General features: G+C 38.9%; 1 pseudogene; it reads right to left on the reverse strand.

Moving 5' to 3' along the window:
• Positions 1–2,306: 2,306 nt before the first annotated feature.
• Positions 2,307–2,724, reverse strand: LOC129466858 (small ribosomal subunit protein eS25-like; annotated as a pseudogene).
• Positions 2,725–12,751: the final 10,027 nt, after the last annotated feature.

Consider the following 12,751-nt stretch of genomic DNA (forward strand, 5'->3'; position numbering starts at 1 on the left):
TTCAGAGACCCTGAGGTAGAACCTCAGCTAATCTGCTCCTGGATTCCTGGCCCGCAGAAACTGTGAGAAAAAAAACTGTTGTTTTAAACTCTTATGTTTTGAAGTAATCTGCTATGTAGCAGTAAATAATGAGTAAGGGCTTTTCCAAGGTTATCCCCTGAACAATCCTGAGAGATAGTTACTGTCATATTTAACTTAATCTAAGATGCCTCAATTTGAAGATGACCCATCTATGAGCCCTTCTTCTGTCCATGAGTTAGTCTATGACATAGTTAAAAGGGCAAAAAATGCTGCTAATGAATCTATGACCTGCCCTCAGTTGTGAGATACACACAAATTTCAGGCATGTTATCGGGTGACAAAAATGTGCATCTTATAATTGATGAAACATGTTATCTGCATTTTGTAACAGGGATTTCTTCTCATGCACTGGGAAAATAAAAGCTTTCTTTTCATCCCCATTATTTGGCTTCATGAGGAGTAGCCAGTCAGTATATGTTTGTTGAAAGGTTTTGTTCTTAATAGAGATGGATATAACATGACTTCTAGGGTAAAGCAGGACTCAGCAGAGAGTTTTTTGCTTGTTTGTTTGTTTTTGAGATGGAGTCTCGCTCTGTCGCCCAGGCTGGAGTGCAGTGGCGTGATCTTGGCTCACTGTAAGCTCCGCCTCCAGGGTTCACGCCATTCTCTTGCCTCAGCCTCCCGAGTAGCTGGGACTACATGCACCTGAAACCACACCCAGCTAACTTTTTGTATTTTTAGTAGAGACGGTCTACTAAAAATACAAAAAGTAGAGGATGGTCTCAATCTCCTGACCTCGTGATCCGCCCGCCTCGGCCTCTCAGAGTGAACACAGATCTTGTTCTTAACTATTGATCCACATGGAAAGTGTTTTGAAGACATAAATTCTTCTCATTCTCATGTTAATCAAAGGAAGGCTCTTTTCCAGATTCTTAATCAGCACTGTCCTCTACATTTTATTTTGCTTAATTGAGAACGTACTGCCTATGTGGCCCTCTAAAATCAGCCTAAGGCAGTTCCCAGCTCCTTAGAATAACTGACACTGAATGTCTACTCCATGCCAGCATTCTCACTTACGTTACCTGAGCCAGACATTATCATTCCCATCGGACATATGAGGGAAGAGAAGCTGAAGGATGCTATGAAACTTGCTTAAGATCACAAAACTAAAAAGCGATAGAGGCCGGAGTTCAACCAGGCTGTTCTCACCACTCCCCTTCCCATGTCACTGCACTTTCTCTAAAGAATGGTGGTGTGGCCCGTCCCTTGGCCTTAAAGGATTTTCACCGCAAAGCAAAAAAGGCAGCCAAGTTGGGCGAGAGTTTTCAGAGACCTCTCAATGTGCCTTTTACATGAATAACATGCTATCTCTCATCTTGGGAACACAGAGTGTTTCATAAACATTATCTGTCCTCACAACACCAGACATTTTCAAACAAATGAGTTAATGTTTGCAGAAAGTCCTTGAGATATGAAGATTGTAGGCACAGTATGAATGTACAGCATTGTCCTAAAGCCTGAACAGCTGTCAAAGGGTCACAGCCTTGGAGAGCTTTCCTATGAAAATGTCAGATCTTTCAAGTCATGGAGATGGAGGCAGGAATGGAGCTGGTCAGGTCCAAAAAAGCCGTCTCTGGTTGGGGGATGGAATAGATGTATAATTCAGAGATGCCAAAGGGGATTCCACTGGCAACTCAGATCAATTATTAATCCTGCTTGACAGGCTGAGGAGAGGTGGATTTCAAAGCCTAGGCTCATTGGCAATGAGTAGCAACGGGAATGAGTAGCGATGTTTGCCATGTGGGTAGAACTGAGAGTTGGAAGCATATGTTCTAGGAATTCACCATTCTTGAGATCAGTGATTCTCAATCATGGCTTTATACTAGAATCATCTGAAGAGCTTTAAAAAATACTAATACCCAGGTGTTGCTCCAGATCAAATGAGTCAGAATTGCAGCAAGTGGGGCTTGGTCATCTATATATATTTTTTAAAGTGCCTGGGTAATTCTAACTGGCAGTTCTAATCGAACTCTAAGTGAGATTCAAGTGGTGAGTCTAACCTAACTATAATTGAGTAGCATTCTCTAGGGCAGTAGTTCTCAGCCTTGGCAGTACTTTGAGATTCACGGGCTCTATTAAAAACTTACTGATGTCTAGGTCGCACCTCATATATCCTGAGGTAATTGATTTGGGGTTTGGCCTAGGCTTTGGGAATTTTGAAAGCTATTGGGTGATATTTTTAATGCAGACCTTATTTTATTTTATTTTATTTTATTTTATTTATTTTATTTTATTTTTCCAAATATACGATTGTCTGGACCTGTTCCTGCATCTTCTCCAGAAGCTGGACACCTCTGCACTAGGTGTTTCTGGTGTAAATTATTTGAGCTCTGCGCACTGAAACTAGTTTGATAAGTCTGTTACTAAACGGCTCCTAAAAGGCTGCCCTGGACAGACAACTTTTAATCTTCAGTCTCTCAGAGACCTCATTTCGGGTTATAAGCTTAATGTTGGGACTTCCTTACTGAGTTTGTCACATGTAGCTTTGTCAAACAAGACGAGGTTATTGAGCTTGTCCCAAACTTTGCCTTTGGACCGCTTCTTCTTTCTGTCCTTGGAGCCACCAGATTTGTTCATTGGGTCTCTGTCTTTCTTGTCTGACTTTCCAGTGTCTTTCTTCTTCTTGTCGTCCTTGGGCAGCATCGCAATGCCCAGGGAGCAGCAGCAACCACTTCAACCTCGCTAAGATGTCAGACAAAAAGCTATTTAGTTTTAAGATCACTTTTAAGTTCACAGCAACATCGAACTGAAAGTAAAGAGGGGTCAGCTCACATATACCTTCTTTCCCCACCCCCAACCCTGCAGCCACCTCCATACACACAAAATCTCCCTCACTTCCAACATCCTGCACTGGAGCAGTAAATTAGTTGCGACTGATGAACTTCCACTGACACATCATTACCACTAAAAGTCCATAATGTACATTAGAGTTCACTTGCTGTTGTATATTCTATCGACTTGCACAAATGAATAATGACATATATCCATCATTATAATGTCATACAGAGTAGTTTCACTCTCTTAAAATTCCTTTATGCTCCACCTATTCCTCCCTCCATCCTCACTAACACTTGGCAACCACTGATCTAGTTACTGTCTCCATGGTGTTGCCTTTTCCGTGGCATTTATAGTTGGAATCATACCATATGTAGTATTTTCAAATTGGCTTCTTTCACTTCATAATGTACATTTAAGGTTCCTCCCTGTCTTTTCATCACTTTATAGATCATTTCTTTTTAGTGCTAGACAATATCCCACAGTGCAGAAGTCCAGATGTACCACAGTTTATTTATTCATTCACCTACTGAAGGACATCTTGGTTGCTTCCAAGTGTTTTGGCAACTATAAATAAAGCTGCTATAAGCAGCCTTGTGTAGACTTTTGTGTGAATATAAGATTTCTACTTATTTGGGTAAATACAAAGGAGTGTAATTATTGGATTGTATGGTAAGTGTATATTTAGTTTTGTAAAAAACTGTCAAACTGTCTTCTAAAACTGCATTCCCATCAGCAACGGATGAGAGCTCTTCTTACTCCACATCCTCACCTGTATTTGGTGTTGTCAATGTTAAGGACCTTGACCATTCTAATAGGATTATAATGGTATCTTGTTTTAATTTGAAATCTCTAATGATCTCTGATGTTGAGCATCTTTTAATATGCCTATTTGTCTTCTGTGTATATTTTTTGATGATATGTCTGGTCAGGTCTTTCACCCATTTTTTAATCAGGTTGTTTGTTTTCTTATGTTGAGTTTTGAGAGTTCTTTGAATATTTTGCATAACAGTACTTTAACAGACATGTATTTTGCAAATGTTCTCTTCCAATCTGTTATTTGTCTTCTGATTCCTTTTGATAGTGTCTTTCATAGAGCAGAAGATTTTAATTTTAGTGAAGTCCAACTTGTCAATTATTTCTTTTATAGATTGTGCCTTGGGTGTTATATCTTAGAAAGTCATCTCCATAGGTCATCTATGCTTTCTACAATGTTATCTTCTGGGAGTTTTATAATTTTACATTTCACATTTAGGTCAATGATCCATTTTGAATTAATTTTTGTGAAAGGTATAAGTTCTGTGTCTGGATTCTTTTTTCTGGCATGTGACGTTCAGTTTTTTTCAACATCGTTTATTGAAAAAAAAAACTGTCTTTTCTCTATTATATTGACTTTGCTCCTTTGTCAAAGATCAGTTGACTATATTAATGTGGGTCAATTTCTGGGCTCTATTCTGTTTCATTGATCTATTGTTCTATTCTTTCACCAATACCATATTGTCTTGATGACTGCAGCTTTTATAGTAAGTCTTGAAGTCAGACAGTGTCAGTGCTGTAATGCTGCTCTTCTCCTGCAACATTGTGTTGGCTACTGTGGATCTTTTGCTTCTCCATATAAACTTTAAAATCAGTCTTGACACCCATAAAATGACTTGCTGGGATTGCATCAAACCAAAAAGCTTCTGCACAGCAAAGGAAACAATTGACAAAATGAGAAGGCAACCTATGAAAGGGGAGAAAATGTTTGCAAATCATATATCTGATAAGCGGTTAATGTCCACAATATATAGGGAACTTAATAGCAACAAACAAACAAACAAACCCAAGTAGACATTTTTCCAAAGAAGACATACAAGTGGCCAACAGGTTTATGAAAAGGTGCTCAGCATCACTAATCATCAGGAAAATGCAAATCAAAACCACAATGCCGTATCACCTCACACCTGTTAGGATGACTATTACAAAAAAGACAAGAGATAACAAGCATTGTCAAGGGTGTGGAGAAAAGGGAACCCTTGCACACTGTTGGTGGGAATGCAAATTAGTACAGCCATTATGGAAAACAGTATGAAGCTTCCTCAAAAACTAAAACTAGAACTGATATATAATCTAGCAATCTCAATTCTGGGTTTAATACATTCAAAGGAAATGAAATCAGTACCTTGATGAGATATCTATACTTCCATGTTAATTTCAGTATTAAGTGTCCATTGACAGATGAATAAAGAAAATATATATATGAAATATTTTAAGTCATAAAAAATAAGTAAATTCTTCAACTTTCAACAACATGGGTGAACTTGGAGAACATTGTGCTAAGTGAAATAAGCCAGATACAGAAAGAAAAAAATACTGCAGGATCTCACTTATATGTAAAATCTTAAAAAGTTGAACTGATAGAAGTAGAGGATAATGATGGTTGTCAGGGGCCTGATGGTGGGGAAAATCAGGAGATGTTGGCAGAAGATACAGAATTTCTGATATAAGATAAGTAAATTCTGAGGATCTAATGTACAGCATGGTGCTTATAGTTTATAATACTGTATTGTATACTTGAAATTTGCTAAGAGGGTAGATTGTAAGTGTTCTCACTACACACATACACACACACACACACACACACAGAAATGGTAACTGGGGAGTGATGGATGTGTTAATTAACTTAATTGTGGTAATCAATTCACAATGTATATGTATATCAAATCATCACATTCTACATCTTGAATATATAAAATCTTTATTTATTCAGTTATACTTCAATAAAGCTGGGAAGAAGAATCCCAAAGTCCTGTGAGGAAGGGGAAAATGGGGCAAGAACTAAGGAGGCAATTGTATAATAGAACTACAGTTCTAATTTTTTATGGCCAAAATACTCATATCTGACCCATAACTTTATAGTTTATGATGAATTTTCATATGGGATCTAACTGAACCATCCCAATCTCGGTAGGCAGGTAGAGGTAATATTATAATCTCTATTTTACAGATTAGGAAACTGAGGCTCAGAGAGAAAAAGTGACTTGTCCAAGATCAGCAACCACGACCCAAACAAAAGGTTCTTGAGTGAAGCCCAGCACCCTTTCTGTTTCTTCAGTTATTCAAATCCTATGGTTGCTCAGCTACTTAAAGCTACTTTCTATGTACTTCACAGTTGTTATTTAATTCCCTGTGACATTAAGAACACAGTTGTCATTTAATTCCCTGTGACATTAAAGAGAGAATAATTTCCAAAGAAAAAAATTAATATTCACAAAGCCAAATGGGAAAAAAAAAACATCTACTTCCTGTCTATGGGAACTGTTTAGTTTGCTGTACCTTCAAACCTGTTTCTGAGTGTTGCCAGTGGAAGAGTGGAAGATGGGGAGCCATGGAAAGGGTGGTGGTTAAGGAGGACCCAGGGAGCCTCTGCAGCCCTCCTCATTATTTTTCTCTGTACCTGAGCCCAGTTCTCCCACCTGGTACGGCTCTACAACCATGAAACTCTGATGCCCTCACATGCGTAAGGAGCCCTGGAGCCCTGACAATGTGGACATTTCTCTCATTCTGCAAAATGAGACTCACGATGGCCTGCAGTATGATGCTTCTTTGGGCCAAAAAAAAAAAAAACAAAAAAAACACCCGATTGCCTTCAGGTTGCCTGACTCACAGGGCACCTTGATGCTCTGGCCAGGGACACTGAAGACTGAATCACCTAGCTTGCCTTTGCAGAAACTGTTTGCTAGTATGTCATTTCATTTCTGTCTTTTTCCAACCTTAAGCTTTGTGTGCCCCTCATCCACAGCATGTCCTTGTCCCCCATACCTCTACTCCCATGCATAAAAGGATGCGTAGGCAAATGTACATGGAAGTCTCTTTTCAACCTCTGCAGGGGATTGTAGGTGACGTATACTATTGCCCACACTTATGTACAAGGATACCCTATGATAAGCGTTATTGGGATTAAGAAATATTGAGTGGTATTTCTATCTCTGAAATTCTGTTGTCTCTCCCACTTAGAGAAGACTCTTACAAGTCAGCTACAATAGGACTTTTTTTCTCCAAAGTTGTGACATTGGAAATCAGGTCTCCCCTTACAAACCCAGGTAGCTGATTTGTTTAAAGGACATATAGTATTTTCCTAGAGAATTGGAGCAAGAACAACAGGGTAGAAGCCCTGCAGGCCTGTTTGAGTACAGAAGACACGGACAAAGCATATCCGTGTTCCCATCCATTGAACAGGCAGCAGCTAATAATGTAATGAATTTTTTTCTCTCATCCTAAGCTTTTGGTTGTCATTGAAGTACTCTTCTGAATTCCACCTATTGTCATTTAATGAGAGTTTGCTATGTTTCCGGCTCTGTGCTTTTTGTTACATCTGCTATTCATTCTCTTTCCAAAGCTGTAGCCCCACGGTCTCATAGTTAAATAATTCAGATGTTTTGACTTAAATAGGTTTTTACAACAAGACTTTTCAGAGCTAGTGGAAGGTCCATGTGTGTAGTGAATCTCTGGGAAGATTTATTTGGTACATATTATTTCCCAGATTTTTTCAAGGGCATCTCATAAGACATGTTTAGTTCAGAAGATGCTACTGAGGTCTCAGAGACTGCTATCTCTTTCTCTGTTATGAGTTGAGTTGTGTCTTCTTAAAAAAGACATGTTGAAGTCCATACACTTTAGAATGTGACCTTTTTTGGAAATACAGGCTTTACAGAGGTAATCAAGTTAAAACGAAGTCATTAGAGTGAGCCTTAATCCAACATGACTGGTGTCCTTATAAAAAGGAAGAAATTTGGACAGAGAGGCAGACATGAGGGAGGACAATGTGAGGAGACACAGGGAGAAGATGACCATCTACAAGCCAAGGAATGTCTGACGTTTCCTGAAGCTAGGAGAGAAGTCTGTAACAGATCCTTTCCCAGTGCCTTCAGAGGGAGCATGAGCCTGCTGACACCTCGATTTCAGACTTCTGGCCTCCAGAAACATGAGACAATATATTTCTGTTTTTCTAAGCTACCTACCAGTTTGTCGGACTTTGTTTTGGCAGCCCTAGGAAACTCATATATTCTTCTAGCTGGGTCATGGGTAAATCAGGCCCAGTTTCTCCCTTCTTTACTTCTTTATTTAAAAAAATGTATTTGAAAACTTCTATCATAAGTCTAAAATTAACAAAAATACCCATTTACCTCCTTTTCCATTGTAATAGAAGTATCCATTTTTATCTAGGCAAATAGCCAGCTACATTAGAAACAAACTTTTTCCACAAAAGACCACAGAATAAATATTTTAGGCTTTGTGCGACATGTAGTCTCTGTCAACTGTTCAGCTCTGCCATTATAGGGGAAAAGCAACCATACACAACATGTAAACAAATCAGTGTTGCTGTATTCCCATAAAATTCTATTGACAAAGCAGGCAGCAAACCAGATTTGTCCCGTGGGCCACAGTTTGCTGACCCCGGATTACTGAGCACCTACTATACGCCAGGCACTATTTTAGAATTTGGCAATGCAATAGTGAGCAGCATAGTCAAGGTCTCTGCTCTCATAGAGCCTGGAAAATCTTGTTCACAGCTGAGTCCTCAGCACCTTGTGCAGTGCATGACATACAATGAGCAATCCATAAATACTGAATCAGTGAGTGACTGGAAGTCCCCCGGGCAGGAAGAGAGGAAGAGATAAGCCAAACCTTGAGAGTACTAGGCTAGAGGAAAACTCTGGGAACCCTGGGATGCTAACTAATGCAAAACAAAAGAAGCTCCACTAGCAGTTTGATTCCTTGACAACAAACAAACAAACAAGCAAACAAAAATCAATGAGTTCTCATATGCACCGAATGCACCGAAAGACATGTACAAAAATGATCACAGCAACATATTTCCTAAGATCCCTGAAAACAAATAAGATCCCTGAAAACAACTCAAATGTCCATCGATAGAATGATGGATATTATTCTACCCCATTGCAACATTTCACACGCAAGTTTTGTGTTTTATTTTTATTTATTTATTTTTCATGTCAATGAATTCAAAGGAATCACACATAGGTTTTTGTATAGAAACAACACTACATTTCTGTAAGAGGTGCTTTTTCAAGACATCTATGTTCACTAGTTGTAGCCTACAACTAGAAGGCTCTGTGTCAAAATTTCCACTTGCTACTAATTCCTACCACACCCCTCTTCGTTCCCAGAATATTGTATCCCACATGTACCCCAGAACTTAAAGTATAACAAAAAAATAAAAATAATAATGAAAAAACTTAAAAAAAGAAAAAATGAAAAGAAAAAGAAAAGGAATGGTGACAGGAGATAACTTTGCTTTGTACACAGTCTTAGTGGGAAAGTTCCTAGTTCCTCACCTTTAAGTATTATGTTAGCTGCTTTTTCATAGATGTTCTTCATCAAGTTGAGGAAGTTCTCCTCTATTTCCAGCTTGCTGGGAGTTTTTATCATTAATGAGTGTTGAATTTTTTCAAATACTTTTTCTATATCTAGTGATATAATCACATGATTTTTCCTCTATAGCCTGTTGGTGTGATGGATTACATTACTCAATTTTCAAATGTTGAACCAGACTTTGATACCTGAAATAAATACTATTTGGTCATGGTGTTAAAAGGAAAAAAAAAAAGAAACCCAAAGACAGGAAGCCTTCAGTAAAGATTATGATATGATTGTTTAAGACTGGGGGAAACAGCAACACAGGACTTTGAGGTAGGGGGTTCAAAGGCTCTTGAGATACAAACTGTTGATGTTTTCTATTGAGGAGATGGTGGATCTTTCAGAGATCCCAACAATAAATAAAGTTATTTGCTTAGGAAAGAGTCTCCTGGAATAGTAAAACTGTGCTCAAGAAGAGTATGGAATAATAAAATCATGATAATGTTAACAGTAAGCTGTGGAGCAGTTTATGGTTTTGGTTCTCCTTGCCCAAGTTATGTGAGTCTTGGGGGAGGAGGGAGTAGATGGTTTGGGTTCTTAATATTTGTGGGATTCTTTCATGTATTGAATATATGACAGTTTATTATATGGACATCATCTATCATCTGAGACAGGAGTGGCCATTTCAATTGGCCCTTAGTCTTGCACACGAATCAAGGATATCTGTACACATGTAACAAAGAGGAGTGTGGTGAGAATTAGTAGCTAGTGGAATGCTTGACACAGAGCTTTCTAGTTGCAGGCTGCAACGACTGAACACAGGTACTTGAAATGGCACCTTTTGGGAACTGTATTATTGCTCCTATACGAAAATCTGTGTGTGAAATGTTCATAAGAGATCTACTGTCTCTGTCTCAAGGAGTTAGCTACGTTAGCTGAGATTACATCCAGAATTGGGGAGCAGTGAGGGAGGAGAGATTGTTTTGATTCTCCTTATTTATTTATTTAAGACGGATTCTCGCTCTGTTACCCAGGCTGGACTGCAGTGGTGCCATCTTGGCTCACTATAACCTCGACCTCCTGGGTACAAGCGATTCTCCTGTTTCAGCCTTCCCAGTAGCTGAGATTATAGGCATGCACCACCATGCCCGGCTAATTTTTGTATTTTTAGTAGAGATGGGGTTTCGCTCTGTTGGCCAGGCTTGTCTTGAACTCCTGACTTCAAGTGATCCGCCCGTCTTGGCCTCCCAAAGTGCTGGGATTACAGGCCTGAGCCACAGCGCCTGGCCTTGATTCTCATTATTTACAAGATTCATCCACATTGTCTCATGCAGCAGTAGTTTGTTCTTTTTAATTGCTGTATATTAGGAAAGTGTGTGTGTGTGTGTGTGTGTGTGTGAGAGAGAGAGAGAGAGAGAGAGAAAGAGAGAAAAAGAGAGAGAAATTAGAGCAAATAATTGATTCTAGGAAGTAACATGAAATCCAGCTCCAGAAAAACCTAGTGGACTTCTTTAACTACAATAATTAAAATATGTGTCTAAATTGGCCAGGACTTGCATACACAAACTATTTAATGTTAAAAAAAGGAGGGCCGGGTGGGGTGGCTCACACCTGTAATCTCAGCACGTTGGGAGGCCGAGGTGGGAGGATCACGACGTCAGGAGTTCGAGATCAGCCTGGCCAACATGGTGAAACCCTGTCTCTACCAAAAATAGAAAAATTAGCCAAGAATGGTGGCGTGAGCCTGTAATCCCAGCCACTCGGGAGGCTGAGACAGGAGAATCGCTTGAACTCAGGAGGCAGAGGTTGCAGTGAGCTGAGAAAATTAAAATAAGGAAAATCCAAGCTGTAGTACACAAAGCCCTGACAAAAAGCCAATGTTCAAAGTAAAGGTATGCCATTTCATTTTAAAATACAGAAAACAGATACATGGTTGATATTTGTAAAAAGTCTTACTTAGTGGCTAGTCTAAAGTAGAAACTGTGCACTTAACATTTCCCAAAGACACAATTGAAATTATGGGCTCCCATTATATTTTTAGCCTATGGTTACTGCCAGCCTCACCTGGCCCATCCCTTCACCTAATTGCAGGCATAATTATTCCCCCGTATTTACTGTAGGATGACTCCTCTGTCCAAGCACAAGAACAACGGTTTTCTTACATACTTGGGGAGTTTCCCATAAAGACTGCGGGCTGCTCCCTGAATTATTTTAGGACTGAATCTTTCTTCTCATCTCACTTTTGTTTTATTTCTAAAAGTAATACGTGCTTATGGTAGAAATTTCAGAAAGTATAGATAAGCGAAATGAATCAAGACAAAAATCACATTGAATCTGATTGAAATTCCTTTTCAGTAATATATTTAAATGGTATTTATAATATACATATACCTAGTAGAGAGAGATATAGAACCCTTCTTTTCTGTGTTTTCGAAACTTTCTCTTTCATGTAATGTTGTGCGGTTCATACATTTACCCTGATTTAACAGCCACTGACTACATTTATCAAATCAATTCCTTGTTATCAGAGATTTAGGCTCTTGTCATTTTTCCTGGTGTTACAAACAATACTTCCATAATTATTACTGGAAACTGAACTGTTGTGAACATCCTTGATGATTTTCTTAAAATAAATTTCTACAAGTAAAAATACTTGGCTAAAGGATGTGTAGGCTTTATATATTGTTGACACAGATCACCAAATAGCTTCTCTGAAAAGTTGCATCAAATCCCATACCCGTTCTTAACATGGGTAAGCGTCAGAGAAAACAATAAAAAAGATCTCACACACATACAAGAAACTCATACTGTGGTAAAGGTAACATTCTATCAATTGTCTGAGATTTCAATGCCTGAGATTTCCTTTATGTAGGAATGTATTTGTAAATTTGGTAACTATGGCAAATTGACACTCAGAGGCCGTGTGTACTATTCAAGTGATTCAGATTCTACAGTAATTTTTATTGTTTTAATGTTGTCAGGTAAGAATGAGCTGTTTTAGTACAACCCCTGAGGGAGTTTCCAGCCAAATTGAAAGGCCTAGAATATTACAAACCAGGAGTGTAGGCTATAAACAGAACTTAAGGAGGGTGTAAGGTAATTTGTGTAAGCTATTTCCTTCAGGTGATGACAATGTCTACTATTAAAGGATTCACAAACAAGGGGAAATGTTGAGTCACTCAAACTTAGGCTCTAGGATAGGGATGACTGAGGCTCTCAGGGGCCTGTCAAAGTCCCCATTAGGTGGGTGGAGTATCTGAGTGCCAGTGTAGGATAAGAGGAAGACTCTAGCCCCTGGGCCCTGGTGGCAGAGCAGGTAGATGAGGCAGAGGAGAGGAGCAGGGAGAACACAGTGTTCATGTTACACCGACTTGGATTCAAATCAGCTTTTTTTTTTTTGCTACAGTTTTTTTCATTTGCTAAAGATGTGGCCTTGGACAGATTACTTAACCTCACTGAGCTTTGAGTCTATAAAATAGAGAGAAGTAATACCTTCTAGGACTGCTGAGAGATTGCAGTGGAATAGTATGTGTAA

This window comes from Symphalangus syndactylus, chromosome 17 (genome assembly GCF_028878055.3).
Source record: "Symphalangus syndactylus isolate Jambi chromosome 17, NHGRI_mSymSyn1-v2.1_pri, whole genome shotgun sequence".
NCBI classification, from domain to species: domain Eukaryota; kingdom Metazoa; phylum Chordata; class Mammalia; order Primates; family Hylobatidae; genus Symphalangus; species Symphalangus syndactylus.